General features: G+C 39.8%; 1 protein-coding gene across 1 annotated transcript in view; it reads right to left on the bottom strand.

The window, feature by feature from the left end:
- Window positions 1-14,208, bottom strand: part of LOC107220232 (frizzled-2) — a 102,683-nt gene extending 88,475 nt beyond the window's left edge. Inside the window, exon 1 of the mRNA XM_046735469.1 lies at window positions 14,072-14,208. The gene's annotated coding sequence lies outside the window, so the exon portion shown is untranslated. The remainder of the gene's footprint in view (window positions 1-14,071) is intronic.
- Between the last annotated feature and the right edge of the window lie 1,395 nt (window positions 14,209-15,603).

The raw sequence follows: 15,603 nt of genomic DNA, 5'->3' as shown, positions 1-15,603 counted from the left end.
TATCTCACATAATCCACAGCCCCGCAGGCACTTGAGCCAACTTCCTGTTCTCCGAAATTCATACCAGGTACCATAATTTATGATAAAACTTGAAAATCAGGCTGTTAAAACGTCGGTTTTGGTGCTCGTGACGTCCTTCTTTTTCTCTCATTGTAAGTGCAAACGAAGCGAGATGTTCCGCGAGAAAAAGCCATGTGCGCAAACAGCTTAGAGGCATCCCCTGATCAGGCATCGCAACCCCAGCCAACGGTACTTAGGGTGAGACACGTATTAATCGCTTGTTCCGGGCTTTCAGCTTTCATTGACCGTATCCTATTACAGCATGCTTTCAGGGCGGTAAACACAATCGGAAGAATATAGTGTGTCTGCTGTTCGACGACTCTTTGATTCCCTTCAAGCATGCGATGGTCGAGACGCTTTGTTTTTAGCTTGTGTAAGGCTTCCCAGTTTTCCACGTTCATAACCGTTCCGAAGTTCGAAACTAAGATGTCCGGTTACGAAACTCGATAGTGTATAGGAGGAAGCGAGGAATAAGCAACCATACCGTCATCTCTTCACTGACAAGAAACATCAGTTTGGTGTCCTTTCCAATTTCGTTGAAACTCGTGTACCTACGTTGCAGTTAATGAAAATAGAAACGGCTCCCAAGTGTGGAAATTGGATGTGGTGGTTTTTCAGTTTCAGATAGAAGCGCTTGATGTATTTGAATGAAACCAACGCTAAAACGTTCCATTCATTAATAAAAACTGTTCAGCGTTGGTTTCGTTCGAATACATCAAGCGCGTCAAGAAATTACCCCGTAGGGTGCCCATATTTGGGGGTAGGGGGTTTGTTTTCAACACCTTCGAACCGTTTTTTCGTCAACAAAAAATACGTATCTTTTGGTTTTCAATGTTCCACAACGTACGTGAGTTGTAATACAATCAGAGGGAAACACCAAACTGACGTTCATTGTGAATGGAAGAAGCAGCAAAGGCCACAGAGATGCATCGGCCTCCTTCTCCATGGCGGAGAATTGATACTGTCTGAAGCTTGTAAGTCAGTATCGCACGTATTATACCCCGTGCGGTGATAATTTCCAATAAGCACGTCAATGGGTTGACGGTGATGAGTTAAAGTCTTGCAGTACCAACCATCCTCTACCGCTCGTGTAAGTTAAGCTCCAAGGGTGTGGTTTACGAGCGTTTAACGAGTTGTTTATTGCCGTCATAACAGCACGGGCAAGTCAGAGTTGCCGGTCGACGGCGTCGCGACGCCCTAGGCTGCACGCCAACCCAGCAGCTACCGCCCATCCCGTCGCGTCGGCATGGGACGAGCACGTGGCGCTCTTTGGCGACAGTTTTAGAGATGGCCAGATATATAGAGCACACGATAACCGTTGTAGACACATACGTGATGCTACGTCGAGGCTCTTTTTTCCCGCCGGAAACTCACGACAGGCTTTAAAAGACCGTTGCGTTTCCTACTTCATCCATCGATCAGCCCGGACCTCGAGCCTCGATCCTGGCATGTTAATCAGGGTTCGCTTTACGGAGTCAACGAGTCGCACTTATTCATCCGGTAAATAAAGTCCGAGATAATTTACAAACAGTCGAGGAGTTGGGAACTCCAAGTATGGTGAACGGATGGACATCCGAAGTCCGATGAAAGGTCCTTGAAGTTTACTCGGGTCTTTGGAGAATCATGAAAACTGGAAGAGTTCGATGACATTTCTTCATGAATCCAGCCATCAAGTTTCGTGGAAATTTTATGAAATTTCAGTGGACGTTAATGTATCCTAATCACTTTGAAATCTTCTCAAGGCGCGTGGAATGTGTTGAAGTACTAATGAGCTTCTTGAAAATTGACGAAATCCCATGTAACGTATTTGACACCTCTTAACATTCAGTGCAATTCGTAAAATCCCTCAAAGTCTCACGAAACCTTTGATATCTAGTATAACGTATAAAGCTTCACGAAATCCTTTACAGTTTCGTCGATTTTCACGAAGTCTCGGATGAAATTTTTCAAGCTTTGAAAAGTCCAGTTTTTACAATGTTTCGAAGCATAATGACTGACTGGATGTTTCGCCGCGGGTTTCAAGGACAATCAAACGTGAACGACCCAATGGCCACAAATGTTACAGACCCAGATACAACCCCATCCCGATTTTTGGTTCCCTCGATATTGTAAGTCATCAAAAATCTGTGTTTACTTCAAAGATTCTGCTTTTTTTTCCGAAGCGTTCAATCATGCTTAACGGCTCTAGCTTCGAGTCCGGATAGTCGGTCCGGAGTCCGTACTGTACTAAACTTATTCCAGAGTATCTCGGCCGCGGTTGTGTGGCGATGATGATTATGCATAAACTTGGTGGGTGGCCGAGCGGAGGCGCGTAAGCAAACAGTGCGAGTCAAGTTTCGAGGAGCACGGAGGAGGCCTGGATATAAGTTGAAGCCTCATCCGAGTGGGCCCTGCTTCCTTCTTCACCTTCATCATCTTCCTCTGGTTCTTCCCTTCTCGTTCCCTCCCGCATCCCTCGGAAGAGCGGCGCTCGGCAGTGAGTGAGAGATTTACCGTTCTGGTGAGTAATCCGGTATTTGTTTGCAGCCGGGGGCACAACGCAACGGGGCGAGTGGCAGACGGCGGGAAGACGTCATCCAGGACCGGGATACGCGAGAAGGATGCCCTTCGTTGGGCAAAAAGGGTCTCGTAATTTCCTGTCTCCTCGTTCAAGTTTAAATGGAAACAGACCGGCTTCTTCGCCGGCTTTTCACCCCCCCCGCCCCGACTGACGCTAAAAGGAAAGTTCTGGGAAAAATTCGCGGGGGATGCGTACAGCGAAGAGGCTGAGATTACAGGGGACCGAAAGCTAGCGATTTTGAAACAAAAATGAAGAGTCAACGTTCGTTCGATCATCCGTCATCTCTGCTGTCTAATCGAAGCGTTGCTAGATCAAGAAACAGTTTAAAACAAAGGTTCAACAAGTGGCAGTTGAAGCCACTCATCCAGTGTAACTTCGTTCAAACATCTAGTCTCACTTAATGGAGGAAAAAGAAATTAAGATTTCAAAATCACGTATTTTAACTAAAAATAAAGACGATGTTCAATAATGTTAGGCAAGAAATATTGCTTTAGTTCAAGTTTGATCTGAACAAAATAATCGGTTGTCATTCTTAAAGCTTTGTTTCCAATCTCATTCGGTCTGAAAAATGTCGCGTTGCTCAAAAAATTTTGTAATCGCAAAGTGGAACCCATTTTTTTTTGAAGACTTTTTACGTTATGCCATTTCGTAATGATTTAAAGCGATGATTACTTGTTTCAAAATGGTTATGATTAAGTTGGAAGATGTAGTGACCGAGTTATCCGCAAGGTAACTTTGACCATCGAATAAAATAATTTTTTCTCAAGCGAAATCCTGTTCTTTCATCTCGGTGCTTTCAACCCTCTGAGTTTCCGGTTTCTCTTTTGAAATTAGAACGTCCTCGAAGAGACGTTTCAGGTGGACATTCATGCTGCAGTATTCCATTACACGCTTCGAACACTGAATCCTCGACAAGATCAGAGAAACAGAATTCTCGAACCCTCGAAAATATTCTCCTCGATCAAGACGGAAAAGGGATCGACAATGAACGAGTATCCGGAAGTAATCGCGAATCGTGCACATAGCAGGCATAACGGGACGATGAAATTCGAATGGTTATTCTTACTCGGTTTCATTTCACGGAGGGATGAGGAGCGGATTGAAATTTTGAATTTTAACAGATTCGAAAGTGACAAATTTCGAATTTTTTTTGCTGGCGAAACTTGGAGTGAAGAAATAAAACTTTGCGAAATATCAAATTTTCGAATGGTCCGAAACCCGACGCCCAAAATTCCGAAAGTGCGAAGATCAGAAAATTTAAAAATCTGGTAAAAAAATCAAAATTCCGAATGATCAAAAATTATCTGCTCTGTGAATTTCTGGTTTCGTGAAATTTCACCACTTTGATCTTTCTTTGTTTTGGATTTTTTACGTTTGAAATCCCGTTCGTTCTGTTTTTTTACACCCACTCGTCGAGTAAACTATGCTGTATGAGTATATTTTAATATTCGGAATTTTACTCTGTCGAAACTTGAATTTTCTGAATCTTGCATTTCGTAACTTTGAGCCGTCGGGTTTGCGACCATACGAAACACTTTGTGGTTTCGTAAAAGTTTGATTTTTTTGCTTCAAGTTTCGACACCGAATAACTCGAAATTTGGCAATTTCGTAACTTTTAAAATTCGGAACTTCAACCCGTCCCAGGAATGAATCGGTAAAAAGACAAACGGGAGGTTTTAACCCGTTGCGTTTCACTATCGTGCTTCTGAGTCTTCCTCCTCATATCCTCGTCGTTGGGTCCTTCAGCCTCGCACACAGAGGAAGAAGCGAGACACAGGCGTGTTTTGACAAGACGCAGAGATAGCCGAAGGAATATCCGACTTGTTCCTGTATTATACATTATACACGTCTAGCCACCGCTGGAAGCCGGGCTAGCTAACCGTTTACAACTCGTGAAAACCGCGCCGAGAGCCCTAACCAAACATTTACAATCTTGGAGGGAACCTGGTTACAAATAGTCCTAGAGAGAGAAAGTTCTCCTACACGTATATGTACAAATTATTCAACAGGACTTCTTTACACTAACCTCGATTCCGGAGAAGTCAGGCCTCGGATACCGCCTACAACTAAAGCCCTGAGGATGCTTCATGTCAAGTTACGTTGCCCGACCAACAATCACTGACAATGAGCCGTGGATTATTTTCTACTTTTTACCTATGCTATTCAATTCCTTCTCTTATCTCACAATCCGTTGTACAATTTTCTGCTTTCAATGGTTCTCTGATCTCAGAAATCGTCGCGAAGTTTATGATTCGTTATTGAAATAAAGTTAAATTCAATACTAGAAAGGCAAACTTGAATAACGATATCTTTTTAAACGAAATTTAATCGATGCAATCTCTCATTTATTGCAATTTCATTCGCTTTGGTTTGTTCAATTCAACGTCGATGAAAATCAAAATTCTCGAATCACATTAAAAACTGAAGGAACAGCTCGTCAAGAGATCTTGTTGCACTTGTTTAATCGCGAGCAAATGCATTAGCAAATGCTAAAAGGAGAGAGAGAAGTTGAAGTTTATTAATAATGTACTAAGAAACCTTCCAAAGCAGAGGTCCACGTTAGTCCAGGCTGTTACCAGTCTTACAAATTACAGCTCAACCAAGACCATAAGAATAATAATAAACACATGTCAGTATTCACAAAAATGTGTACGTATGTACAACAAAAATTATAAAACGCGGTACAATTAAAGTGTTTCAGGATCTATAAAAGCGTTAAAAAAGTAGAGAAAATGAAGAACAAATAAATAAATAAAAATGTATAGATGTAATATATTCTCACAGTCGTTACCGAGGGGTTGCTCAGTCAGGAAATCATTGAACCATTTTACAAAAAATCAGGTAGGCAATCGCTAGGAATCGCTGGAAATCTCATTGATTCAGGCGTTACGAAAATCGTGAAATCACAAGAAATCGATTCCTTTCGGAAATCGATGAACCACGGAATAAGCGAGTGAGCAGCCTCTCGGTCGTTACGCTTTACCATGAAACATACGCGCGAAGATATAATCGAGAGAGACAGAGGAGAGAGAGAGAGAGAGAGAAAGAGAGATGGAGATAGAGTGACAGGGCACCGTACTTCAACTTTATTGATTTCAACGTGATACTGGAAAAGGCAGCCACAGGGGGATTCGTGGCTGCGTGTCTTGCGACACATTTGTATACGCTATGGGGTCCATAAATTAAAGACGACTCACACAAAGCTGGCTTAAGCCGTGCGTGCTCACACAAAACTGTCATCTTGAGGTACCCGCGAGCCCCGTGAATATAATTGTGGTAAGACGGAAGTGCCCAATACGGATTATGTATTACAACCGGCGGTCTAATCGATTTTCTCGTTAACGTTGCGAATCGTAGATATGTCTAAAATTGTGAAACGTACAATTCAACTAATTGCAAGGATTTCCGCGATTCATTTTTATAAGACGTGCAGAAAACGAGAGGCTGGATTTAACGGCGCTGACGGTAACTCAACTTGAGGGGTGAAAAATCACTGTTTCACAATTTTACAGTGACTGAGGTAGTTAAGTTTTCAAAATAATAATACATTGTTCGTTATTATGATTTAGCGCATCGTTAGAGAATCTTAAAATCGTAAGATAACGATTTTTTTCCGAAACATGAATCGTTACAATAACGTTACCAACTTCATCTTCCTAAAAAAAAAAAAAAAAAAAAACTCCAAAATCTCGTCCGCTCAATTTTTCCTTCAATTCTGCGACTCTCGAAGCTTTTCGCTCACCTGTTGCAGATCGATATAATTCTTCGGCCCTCCTGTAATTGAGATCAGCCCTAAAGACACCCTTAGGATTTATACGCTTTCCCCTCTGCCGACCGCTGAGAGTCTCATTAGAAAATCAACCATTTGCGTATCTGAAAATTTCCCCACTGCGATTATACATTTTTTTTTTCTCCTTCCATTAGGTCGTTGGGTTTTTTTTTCACTTGCAGCGGATTCGCACCGTTATTGTTATCGTTTTTACAGCGAAAAGGGTCGCAGTTTTAAATCCTCTAACTTTACACTCAAGTTTCTGTACGCAAATTTCCCTACATTTCCAGACTCGTGGCTTTGAATTCTTCTTCGTATTATATAAAGGGTCGATGATCGATGCTGATATTGTTTTATTGTGAACCTCTATAACCCTTATCGACAAAACTGAATCGATGATACTTTTACCACGAAAAAATTACAATATATTTTGCTGATTTGTTAAATCGTACAAAAACTTGGCAGACTGCATAATCTAAATGTGATTTTTGTATCGAATACTGATTTTGTGTCAAAAGGCGAATCAGAAGAACGAAAAATGAAATATTCAGTAAGAGACTTGCTTTTATCTGGGTCTAAAATGTTGTGAATTCGAGCCACGTGATGTGTACTGCTTCCGGTGAGTCAAATTCACCGGCGAATCAATATTATCGCTCGTTTTCTCGGAATTAGGAAGGGTGTAGCCAATAAGTTTTGCCAACACCGAAACGTAATTGGATGGAAAATAATTAAAAAGTTAACTACACGTCTTTTATCAACAGACGTTTTTCTTTCTCCTTATTTTTTTACGCAACAATGAATTCCGGACATTTGATGTTCTACACTTTTTATCGAATTGAATTATGTTTAACTATAACGTTAAAAACTGCTTTAACAAATATTTACGGACAGAAATTCTACAACACAAAATGTTGTTGTCTTTGAAATTCCCGTGTTTGAATTACACATTAAATTTCATCAATTGCCTGAGAATGGATAATAATTTTGTCCCGAAAAATTGTTAGCTGAAGTTTCCGAGAAGCTTAAGAATGGTGGCGAAGAAATTTTTTTTATCTTCAAATTAATCGGAAATAAATAATAATTGGGTGCAATTATAAGAAGTGCCCGAAAATAAAAAAATGATTATCCACAATTTCTGTCTCTCGATTTTGTTCCTATTATTCTTAAAAATGAAACGTTATAAAAGTTCGATGGATGTACTTAAACAAATTCACCCCAATATAATATTTACGATCAGCCCTTGTCCCAGAATCATTCATTGTCCTAATATCGATTTCGCCCCTAATTACCTGTCGAAAAATAAAAGCAGTCCTGATTCTCGGAAGCGAGGAGTGATTTTGAGGACCCTCGATCCTACCGTCACAGGGGAGTAATTATCTCAATCACGCAAAACAGTCAGTCAGTAATTCGTAGTTGTCCGAGGAACAAAAACCCCGATGTGTATATGGGAAATTCCATGGAAACCCAACCGACGTCTAATCCCCACCATTTTTGATGTTGTTTAAAAAAATTTCTGCGATCATTTCGACTCTGAAGCAGTACCTTCAATTTTTTCAGATTTCTCATACAACTGGATAATTATTCGTAAATATTAAGGTTGATTTTGAAAAGGATCTTTTTTGTAATTCTCAAAAACTGTATTTTCTTTCCAAACATTTCAAGACCGGCCAGATTTTTTTCACCACTTTTCTTTTTTCTCTAAGTACTTTTAATTTTATTCTATCAAGTAAAACATTGCTTAAACGGTCTAAAAATTCTCAAAAAATTCTCAAAACTTCTACTTTTCACTTAGACTATTTCTGATGGTTCTGGTTTCATTATGAAGATGATAAAACAAGGTAAATGAGCCAAAGAAACAAACAAGAATTGCTGGATAATGAAACCGGTCTAGAAATTGTCTAATTGTAAGTAAAAAATAGAAAATTTGAGAATTTTTCGGGAATTTTCAGACAATTCGAACAATGTTTTAGTTTACCGAAAATATTTGTAGTGCTGAAAAAAAAGGGAAGAAATCAGCCCATCATGAACCCGGTTTTGAAATGTTTCAAATAGAAAATACAGTTTGTGAGAATTTTTTCATATAATCAGAAAAGGTCCTTTTCAAAATAATGTTAAATATTTATAAATAATCGAGCAGTTGAATAAAAAATCTGAAAAAATTCAGAGTACTGTTTCAGAACTGGAACAAGTGGAGAACATTTTTTAAACAAAGTCAGAAATGGCGTGGGTCAGACGTCGGTTGGATTCCCATGGAATTTCCCATATACATGTATATGTACAGTGTTTTTACCTTTATTCGCTTGCGTACAAGGAAATCGAAACGGGAGAAATGGGGGTTATAGGTAGGGGGTGGTCGAATCTGATGTAATTTATTCACAACACCGCGCAAAGCCAAACAAACGTGCATTGTATTGCATAATAGGTCAATATTTGCAGAGAGCAAACGAAACGCGCGAGTCTGCAGCTACGAAACATCCCCCCCCCCCCCCCCCCCCTTGCACCACGAACGCCGGGACGATACTCGGCTCTTTTTTACCTCCGCTTCCTTTCTTTTTCAATTATAACCCCTTCGCGTAATTACATGTCCTGATTTATACTTGCGGTGGGAAGAACAGTCTCTACGATTTCGAAATTCGAAGGCCAGGGATGAGGGTGTTCCAAAATTTTAAAAGTCTGATTTTGAATTTGGTTCGAAGGATCGGTTTTAGACTGTTCAAAATGTCGCTTAGTTAAATATGTTTAGGTAGTGTAAACCAAAACAAGTACTCGAAAACTTGTACAAGTACAAGTAAAATTGATTTTCCTGAGATATAACGTGTCTTTTATCTTCATTTTCTTCCCGCAGAATTCAACATTCGATAACGAATAAAATAATTTAGTAATCTGAAGATTCCGTTTCGCATAATCGAATCGGAGATGCATAAAACATCAACTATATGAGATATCTTCAGCGATATAAATATATGTATATTACACGTTTCAACCAACCCAATAAAAGACGAGTGAATAATTGTCAACAAAACAATTCAAGACGTTAAAACGACAAAGCTGCAATTAAATAAATGTAAATTAAAGTGAGAGACTGTTTAAAAATGAATGAAGAGAAAGAGAATATTTAAACAGGAATAATACCAGGATGCTGGTGTTTTTTACTGCCCTAGATTAATTTTCCATCCAAAAACTTATCGACTCTCCGCCAGGAGAAGAATTTTCTTCGAGAGACTGTTTAGTTTTCAAAATTTGGCGTGCAAGTTAGAATAGCTCGTTATGCGATTAGTGTAAAAAATGAAAAAAATTTCTCAGCATTCAGACCTCAGGGAACGCTTTCGCACGCAGTGAAGAAGACACTTTGCGTTTTGCCGCAAAACGTTTTCGCAGATTAAAAAAAAAAAAAAGACTCTTTGGACTAACTATCGGAACAACCCGAATATACAACATCTCAGAGGTCCAATATGCATTATCAAATTCGATGAAAGTTGAGAACACGGTGAGCCCGAATTTCCCGTTCCTTTTCCTTTTCCTCTTGCTCTCGCTCTCTTAGCAGAAACCCGGCATCGATCGAGCCGCGGCACTTTCTTCTTACCACGTTTCCAAACGCCGAACGAGGGTGGCAAAGATATCCGAGGACGGTATTGCGCCCGCATCAGGGGTAGTTGGCAGTAGCAACCGAATCTATGGAAGGGCCGTCCTTTCCCTTCAAGGAAACGAATCCACCCCAACATCGTCTTGATAAAAAGTTCCGATGTGCGAAAAAACTGTGCAAAGTATATCAACCAGCAATGTTATTTGCGCCGATGACGATGAACACGAACGAAACAACACCCCTACGTACTGTTCCGGGACAATCTCCAGAAATTTGAAAATCAACCACGCATGCGCGAGTTTTATCGGCCTATGATACCCAAAATAAGCCCAAAAGCATCAAAACCGGATCAAAAACACCAGAATTCAATAATTTTGAACGTTCTCATGATAAAACGATTTTTCAAATTATTGATATTTGAGCTTGTGTTGTTCGGATTTGTTCAGATTCATTTCTGTCAACTAACACTGGCGCAAATAACATATCTTGAGATTTCTTCGAACGGTTTTTTCTCTCATCCTAACTTTTGATTCGGACGGTAGAGCCGATAGATCCTTAAGAAGCGTCCTGCTGGGGACTCTCTTTCCCTCTACGTGTTTTTTTTTTTCTCCTCATCTTTTCCCATCTCGTCGTCGTCTTAAAATCTCAAGGTATGTAAGGTTACTCGCGACGAGATAAAAATTCATCAACGACCGTGCAGAAAACATCAAACTCCACAGAGTGCGGAGGTTTGGAAAGTTCGCGTTGATGTTGTTTCGTCAACGGCGAGCTGCAGTTGCGTGAGTCCAGCCTGGCAGCCGAATTCACCCCTCGGTTAGCCCTGTCCACCTGTGTTTGTGTTTCCTACACGTAGATGCGATCCGCGCACGCAGACGTCGACGGTCGTCAGGGCGCAAGGGAGGTCGAGAGGGTGGCCTGTCACTGGGTGATGGATGATTTTACCAGGTTGCGATCAATTCGCTCACCGCATGGGGAAACCCTCGCAGCTATACGATGTCTTACGAGTTACTAGAGGGTGTATAAAACTCGAGGTTACATTATACGGAATGAATTCCATACGACCGAGTCGTCCGTTGTCTTCGAAAATTTAACGCGCATGCGCCGCGTTACGAGAGCCACTGTTTGACAGGGTGACCAACCGTCATAAAACTAACCTCAAAAATTTTCACATTTTTCATCGGCATTTGTGCTCAATACAGATGACTGTCAACATTTTTTAGGTTAGAGACAGTTGGCTGCCCTGACGAACAACCGCTCTATCGCGTTGCAGCGCATGCGCATTAAATTCTAGCGAAAAACGGATCATGCTACAGTTGTTGAGAATTTAATCAGTAGACATACGGTATATATGTAATATAATGTAATGTAAGCTAGTGGGTGTGAAAAATTCATAAGGTTAAATCCAGCGGCGTAAGCGAAACGAAACCGCAACGTTAGGGAAAAATCATTATTTTGCCATTTCAGAATTACTTTGAACAACTTAAAAATGTAAAAATACATATATGAGTATGGGCGATGCTTTATATTAAGATTTGGTGAATTTCAGATACTTAAAAAAAGTTATAAGCTGACAGTTTTTTCATCAACATCGTGCGCATCGCTACAATAACGTCGCTACTTTTAATCTCTTCACAAACATCTCGAAGTAGATCGTGTTGCGGTATACAAACTGTCTATAACTCTCTGTCTCCGGGCGCTAGGGCGCAGTTTTTATACGAATATATCGGGAAGTTATATACGAAACGTTCTAAAACGTCATAGCAGTCATAAATTTACGTATTTTCCTCAATTTTTTACCTTTAATTAAGAATCTGAATTCAGCTTTAAAACATTTTCAGCAAGTCTCATTTTTTCTGTATAAATCAAGTTCCAAATTTTAACGTGAGAATTCATAATTTTAATGTTCTCTTGAGAGGTTATAATTACAGGAACGGAATTTGGAAAACGAGACGTGCCAAATATATTTTGCGTTATTCTGTTTTAAATTTGAGCTTCAAAATTTTAGATGACACTTGCGCTTCTATTTATAATGGACATAAATCAGGAAAGAGAAAAACGAAAATGCTCAAGTCGTACTTCAGCTAATAGACAGCGTATATAAATGTGTGAATTCGACTGGGGTCAAACACGTGACGGATTATTTAAATACTCCTCAGCAATTCTTTGCCTTCTGCAGCTGAAAATACGAATAAAATAAGCGATAACGATATTTGACTTATCGTTTCCCGATTTATAAATAAGCGATCAATCGATGCGTCCATTTTGGCGCGATATATTCGTATCGCTGCAGGAATCGTAAAGATGTTGGTCATAACAACATCGTAAGTCTCAAGATAATCGCATTTTTCGAATGTTCTTAGGGAACTAACGATTACCGAAGAATTCATTCAATCTTTCATTTCAAAATTAGATTGATGAGCTTTCGAAACGAGAAGAAGGATCGTAAATTTCAAACTTGGAAATGCTTGTTATTGAAAATTTTTCGCTGTCAAGATACAGCTTGATAAATTGTAAAGCCGTGACTAATAGAAGAAAATACTAATTTCCGAGTGGACGAAAAATTCTCACTCACATTTCTCGTAAACGAATTCAGATGCAGAAATCGTTGTTGGAATATTATAATTCAAAAATTGAAAATTCCTTGCGCAACAACTTCTGCGTGATTATGTATCTTCAATGACCAAAATTGCAACAAAAGTTCTTCTATTTTTCTGTTCGTCTATAAAGGTACCGTCGATTTCCTAAACCGAGAGAAATTCTTTGTTGTTACTGTTTTTTTTTTTCTCTCTTTCTCAACTATCTTCAATCTTTACCTCAAAAATCGAAAAATAAACTTCTAAATACATGAAATAAGAATGAAACCATCATTTTTTTACAACTATTGCGATAATTCGATATTGGTGCAAGAATAAATTAATTCTAAAGTTTTATTTAGCTGTAAAAAATAAAGCAAACTTAACGAGTAGATTTAATACTGTGCTATATAATCACTTGTACAAAATTTTCCTGTAATTCCGATAAGGTTTGGACCATAATTACAAAGATCTACATTTAACTAGAATATTTGAAAGCAACTGTGAAGAATTGAACGAAAAATTTTCGACTAAAAAAAAAAAAAAAGAAAACATTGTTCGCATTTCTGAAGGTAAAATGCAGGAAGTGAGGGGAAAGAGGCGGCAGCCTTGTCGAATCCCCCGCGATTCCGAGTCCCGCGCCTAATTTGCATGGCAAATTCGAATCAGCCTAGCCTCAAACTACGATATATTACAGTTCGAGGGTTGAGAGAGGGTGGCGAAGGCAGCTTCGCGCGGTAATTGCAACAGCCCCGTAGTCGAACAACTGCGTTAATTTAAATTGCCCGACTAGCAATTTTGCATACTATAATAACACGCTGCCCGCAAATATCGCTCCTTTCCGATTTTCCGCACTTTTTCGCCTTCCCTAGTTTGCGAAATTTCCTTATCACTCGTGCGGCTCCTGTTTCGAATTGAAAAATTTTCCAAATTTTCCAAACAATCACCAAAAGCAATAGTTTCAGATTTGCAATAATTACCGCATTGCAGTATTCGACAATAAAAACCACCTTACCACGTCTTGGTGTAAGCGTATCGATTTTCGATTAGGTTAATCTACTCGGAACTCTACGCGAGTTTCGGACACGCTTTGAGTTTTCTTCCGCCCCCCCCCTCAAACCTCGACACGAAGGCTCTTCGCGGTCGGCTAATTTTCGACTACGGCCAAATTCCCGTTCTTATATCGCTCTCCTCAATTCCCCGGAGTTCGATTAAACGGTTCAAGTTTACGCGTCGGATTAGCCCGTTCACTTTTCCCTTCATCCCGGCAGTGTTTCTATTTCTATCGCCAATTAGAACCATCCGGTAGAAAACTCGCTCCGGATATCCGTTCTTCCGGTGTTGGAGAGGAATTATTTTGCGAAAAGCCCAGTTTATCCACGGAACGAATTCACCCTGACACTCCTTTTGTTTACAGTGGGAATTATCGTGCTTTTGCGAAAGCGTATAATACACAATATATACGTATTTGCACAGGCTGTGAAAAGAATTCAACATCGTAAGTTTAATCATGAAAATTGGCTGACCGTGGATGAAGCAGAAATTCGTGACACCGGAGGATCTGCAGATGAATTTTCCCGAACAGGTACAGAATATTTCGTCAACAGAACAACACTTTCGACACTTTTAGACGACCTCACTGCTTCCCCCGGACTGAACCGCGACTTCCGGTGATGATTTTCTTTTTTTTTTTTTTTTTGTTTTTTTTATCACCGTTATCACAGCGGAACACACCGATTAACCGAGGTGGATATGGGTTAACCTTGAAAGAGCCGGTTGCAACAATACGGGAAAGTGTTTTGGGAGGCATGCATCGCGACGACGTCAACGACGCCCGGCGTCGGCTGTTGGAAATACGGAAATCGATAAGCCCTGCACATGCGTGATGGGTTCGCTACACGGGGTGAGATCAGAAGGGTTCCCAGACGTCGCTTGGAAAGAGAGCTAAAGGTCTCAAAGTAATAGGAAATTTCTCGCTTTTTTTTACATTTTTTTTACATTTTTCTTTTTTTTTCCCAACCCTCTTTTTTTCATCCTCCGCCAGTCTTTGCACCTTGCATTTGCTGCGCCGATGTTTATTCGCTGGCTAGTGCCTCTTATCTTTCACCGATCTAAAACCATCCTCGAAACTACCTTCCTATTTTGCGAATAAAGCTATAAAACGGATCATATATTCCCGCTTCATTCACTCCGATTCATCGTTTTTTCTTCTCTCTTCTCGTTTCGTCGGAGCAATCTAGCCTTCTATTTATCGCCTCTAATTTTGCGATTTCTGTGATATATAATACGGAAATATAACGTAGAGTGGTTCGATAAAATTGAACGAAATTGATAATTTCCTCAAAACTCTTCTTGGGTCACATTTTGAAACGACGCAGCCGTGAATCGGTAACCTGAATACATGAAATATTGACACATTTCGATGTATTATATTTCATCACCACTTATACATAAGTTGGGACTTGATTTGGAATTCGAATTTTGGTCGTTCTTTCTTGCGATGGCCGGCGAAATTTGTAAAAGGAGAAATCTTGATCGTTAAATAATTGGGAAATTTTTTTTTCTTGCGACTACTTACAACTAATTCAAGGCTTTAACACTATTTCAATATAACAATTTCGAAATAGTATACGTACTCGTATAAAGTGAACGTTTCAACCAAGTACTAAAAATTTCGGAATTTCTTTTTCGACATTAATAAATACGCAATTTGAAAACATGATAAAATTTAACTCTTTGGTTTTGTACAGCTGTAATCGCTTGTTGGATTTCGTCGGATTGAATCCTTTTCATACTTGTGAAAATACCGTAATATAGCAACAGAATTTACGGTACGGTTAGCAATTGATATATATCATCCTCGGATTTAACCCAACCGATGAAAACGGTCCAGTTTACGACTTCGTCCTAACCGAAAATCATTTACCCCTAAATCGATCGACGTTTATTCAATAAAGGATAAATTTCACTCGCGTACTGGATAAATTCGAGCGATTTGCTCTTGCTCGGTCAATTTTTAAGCCTCACTTTCTCGTCCCGTTCGCGTTTGTGGTCTGGT

The sequence above is a fragment of the Neodiprion lecontei genome, chromosome 3 (assembly GCF_021901455.1).
Source record: "Neodiprion lecontei isolate iyNeoLeco1 chromosome 3, iyNeoLeco1.1, whole genome shotgun sequence".
Lineage (NCBI taxonomy): Eukaryota > Metazoa > Arthropoda > Insecta > Hymenoptera > Diprionidae > Neodiprion > Neodiprion lecontei.
This window is presented reverse-complemented; position numbering and strand designations above follow the sequence as displayed.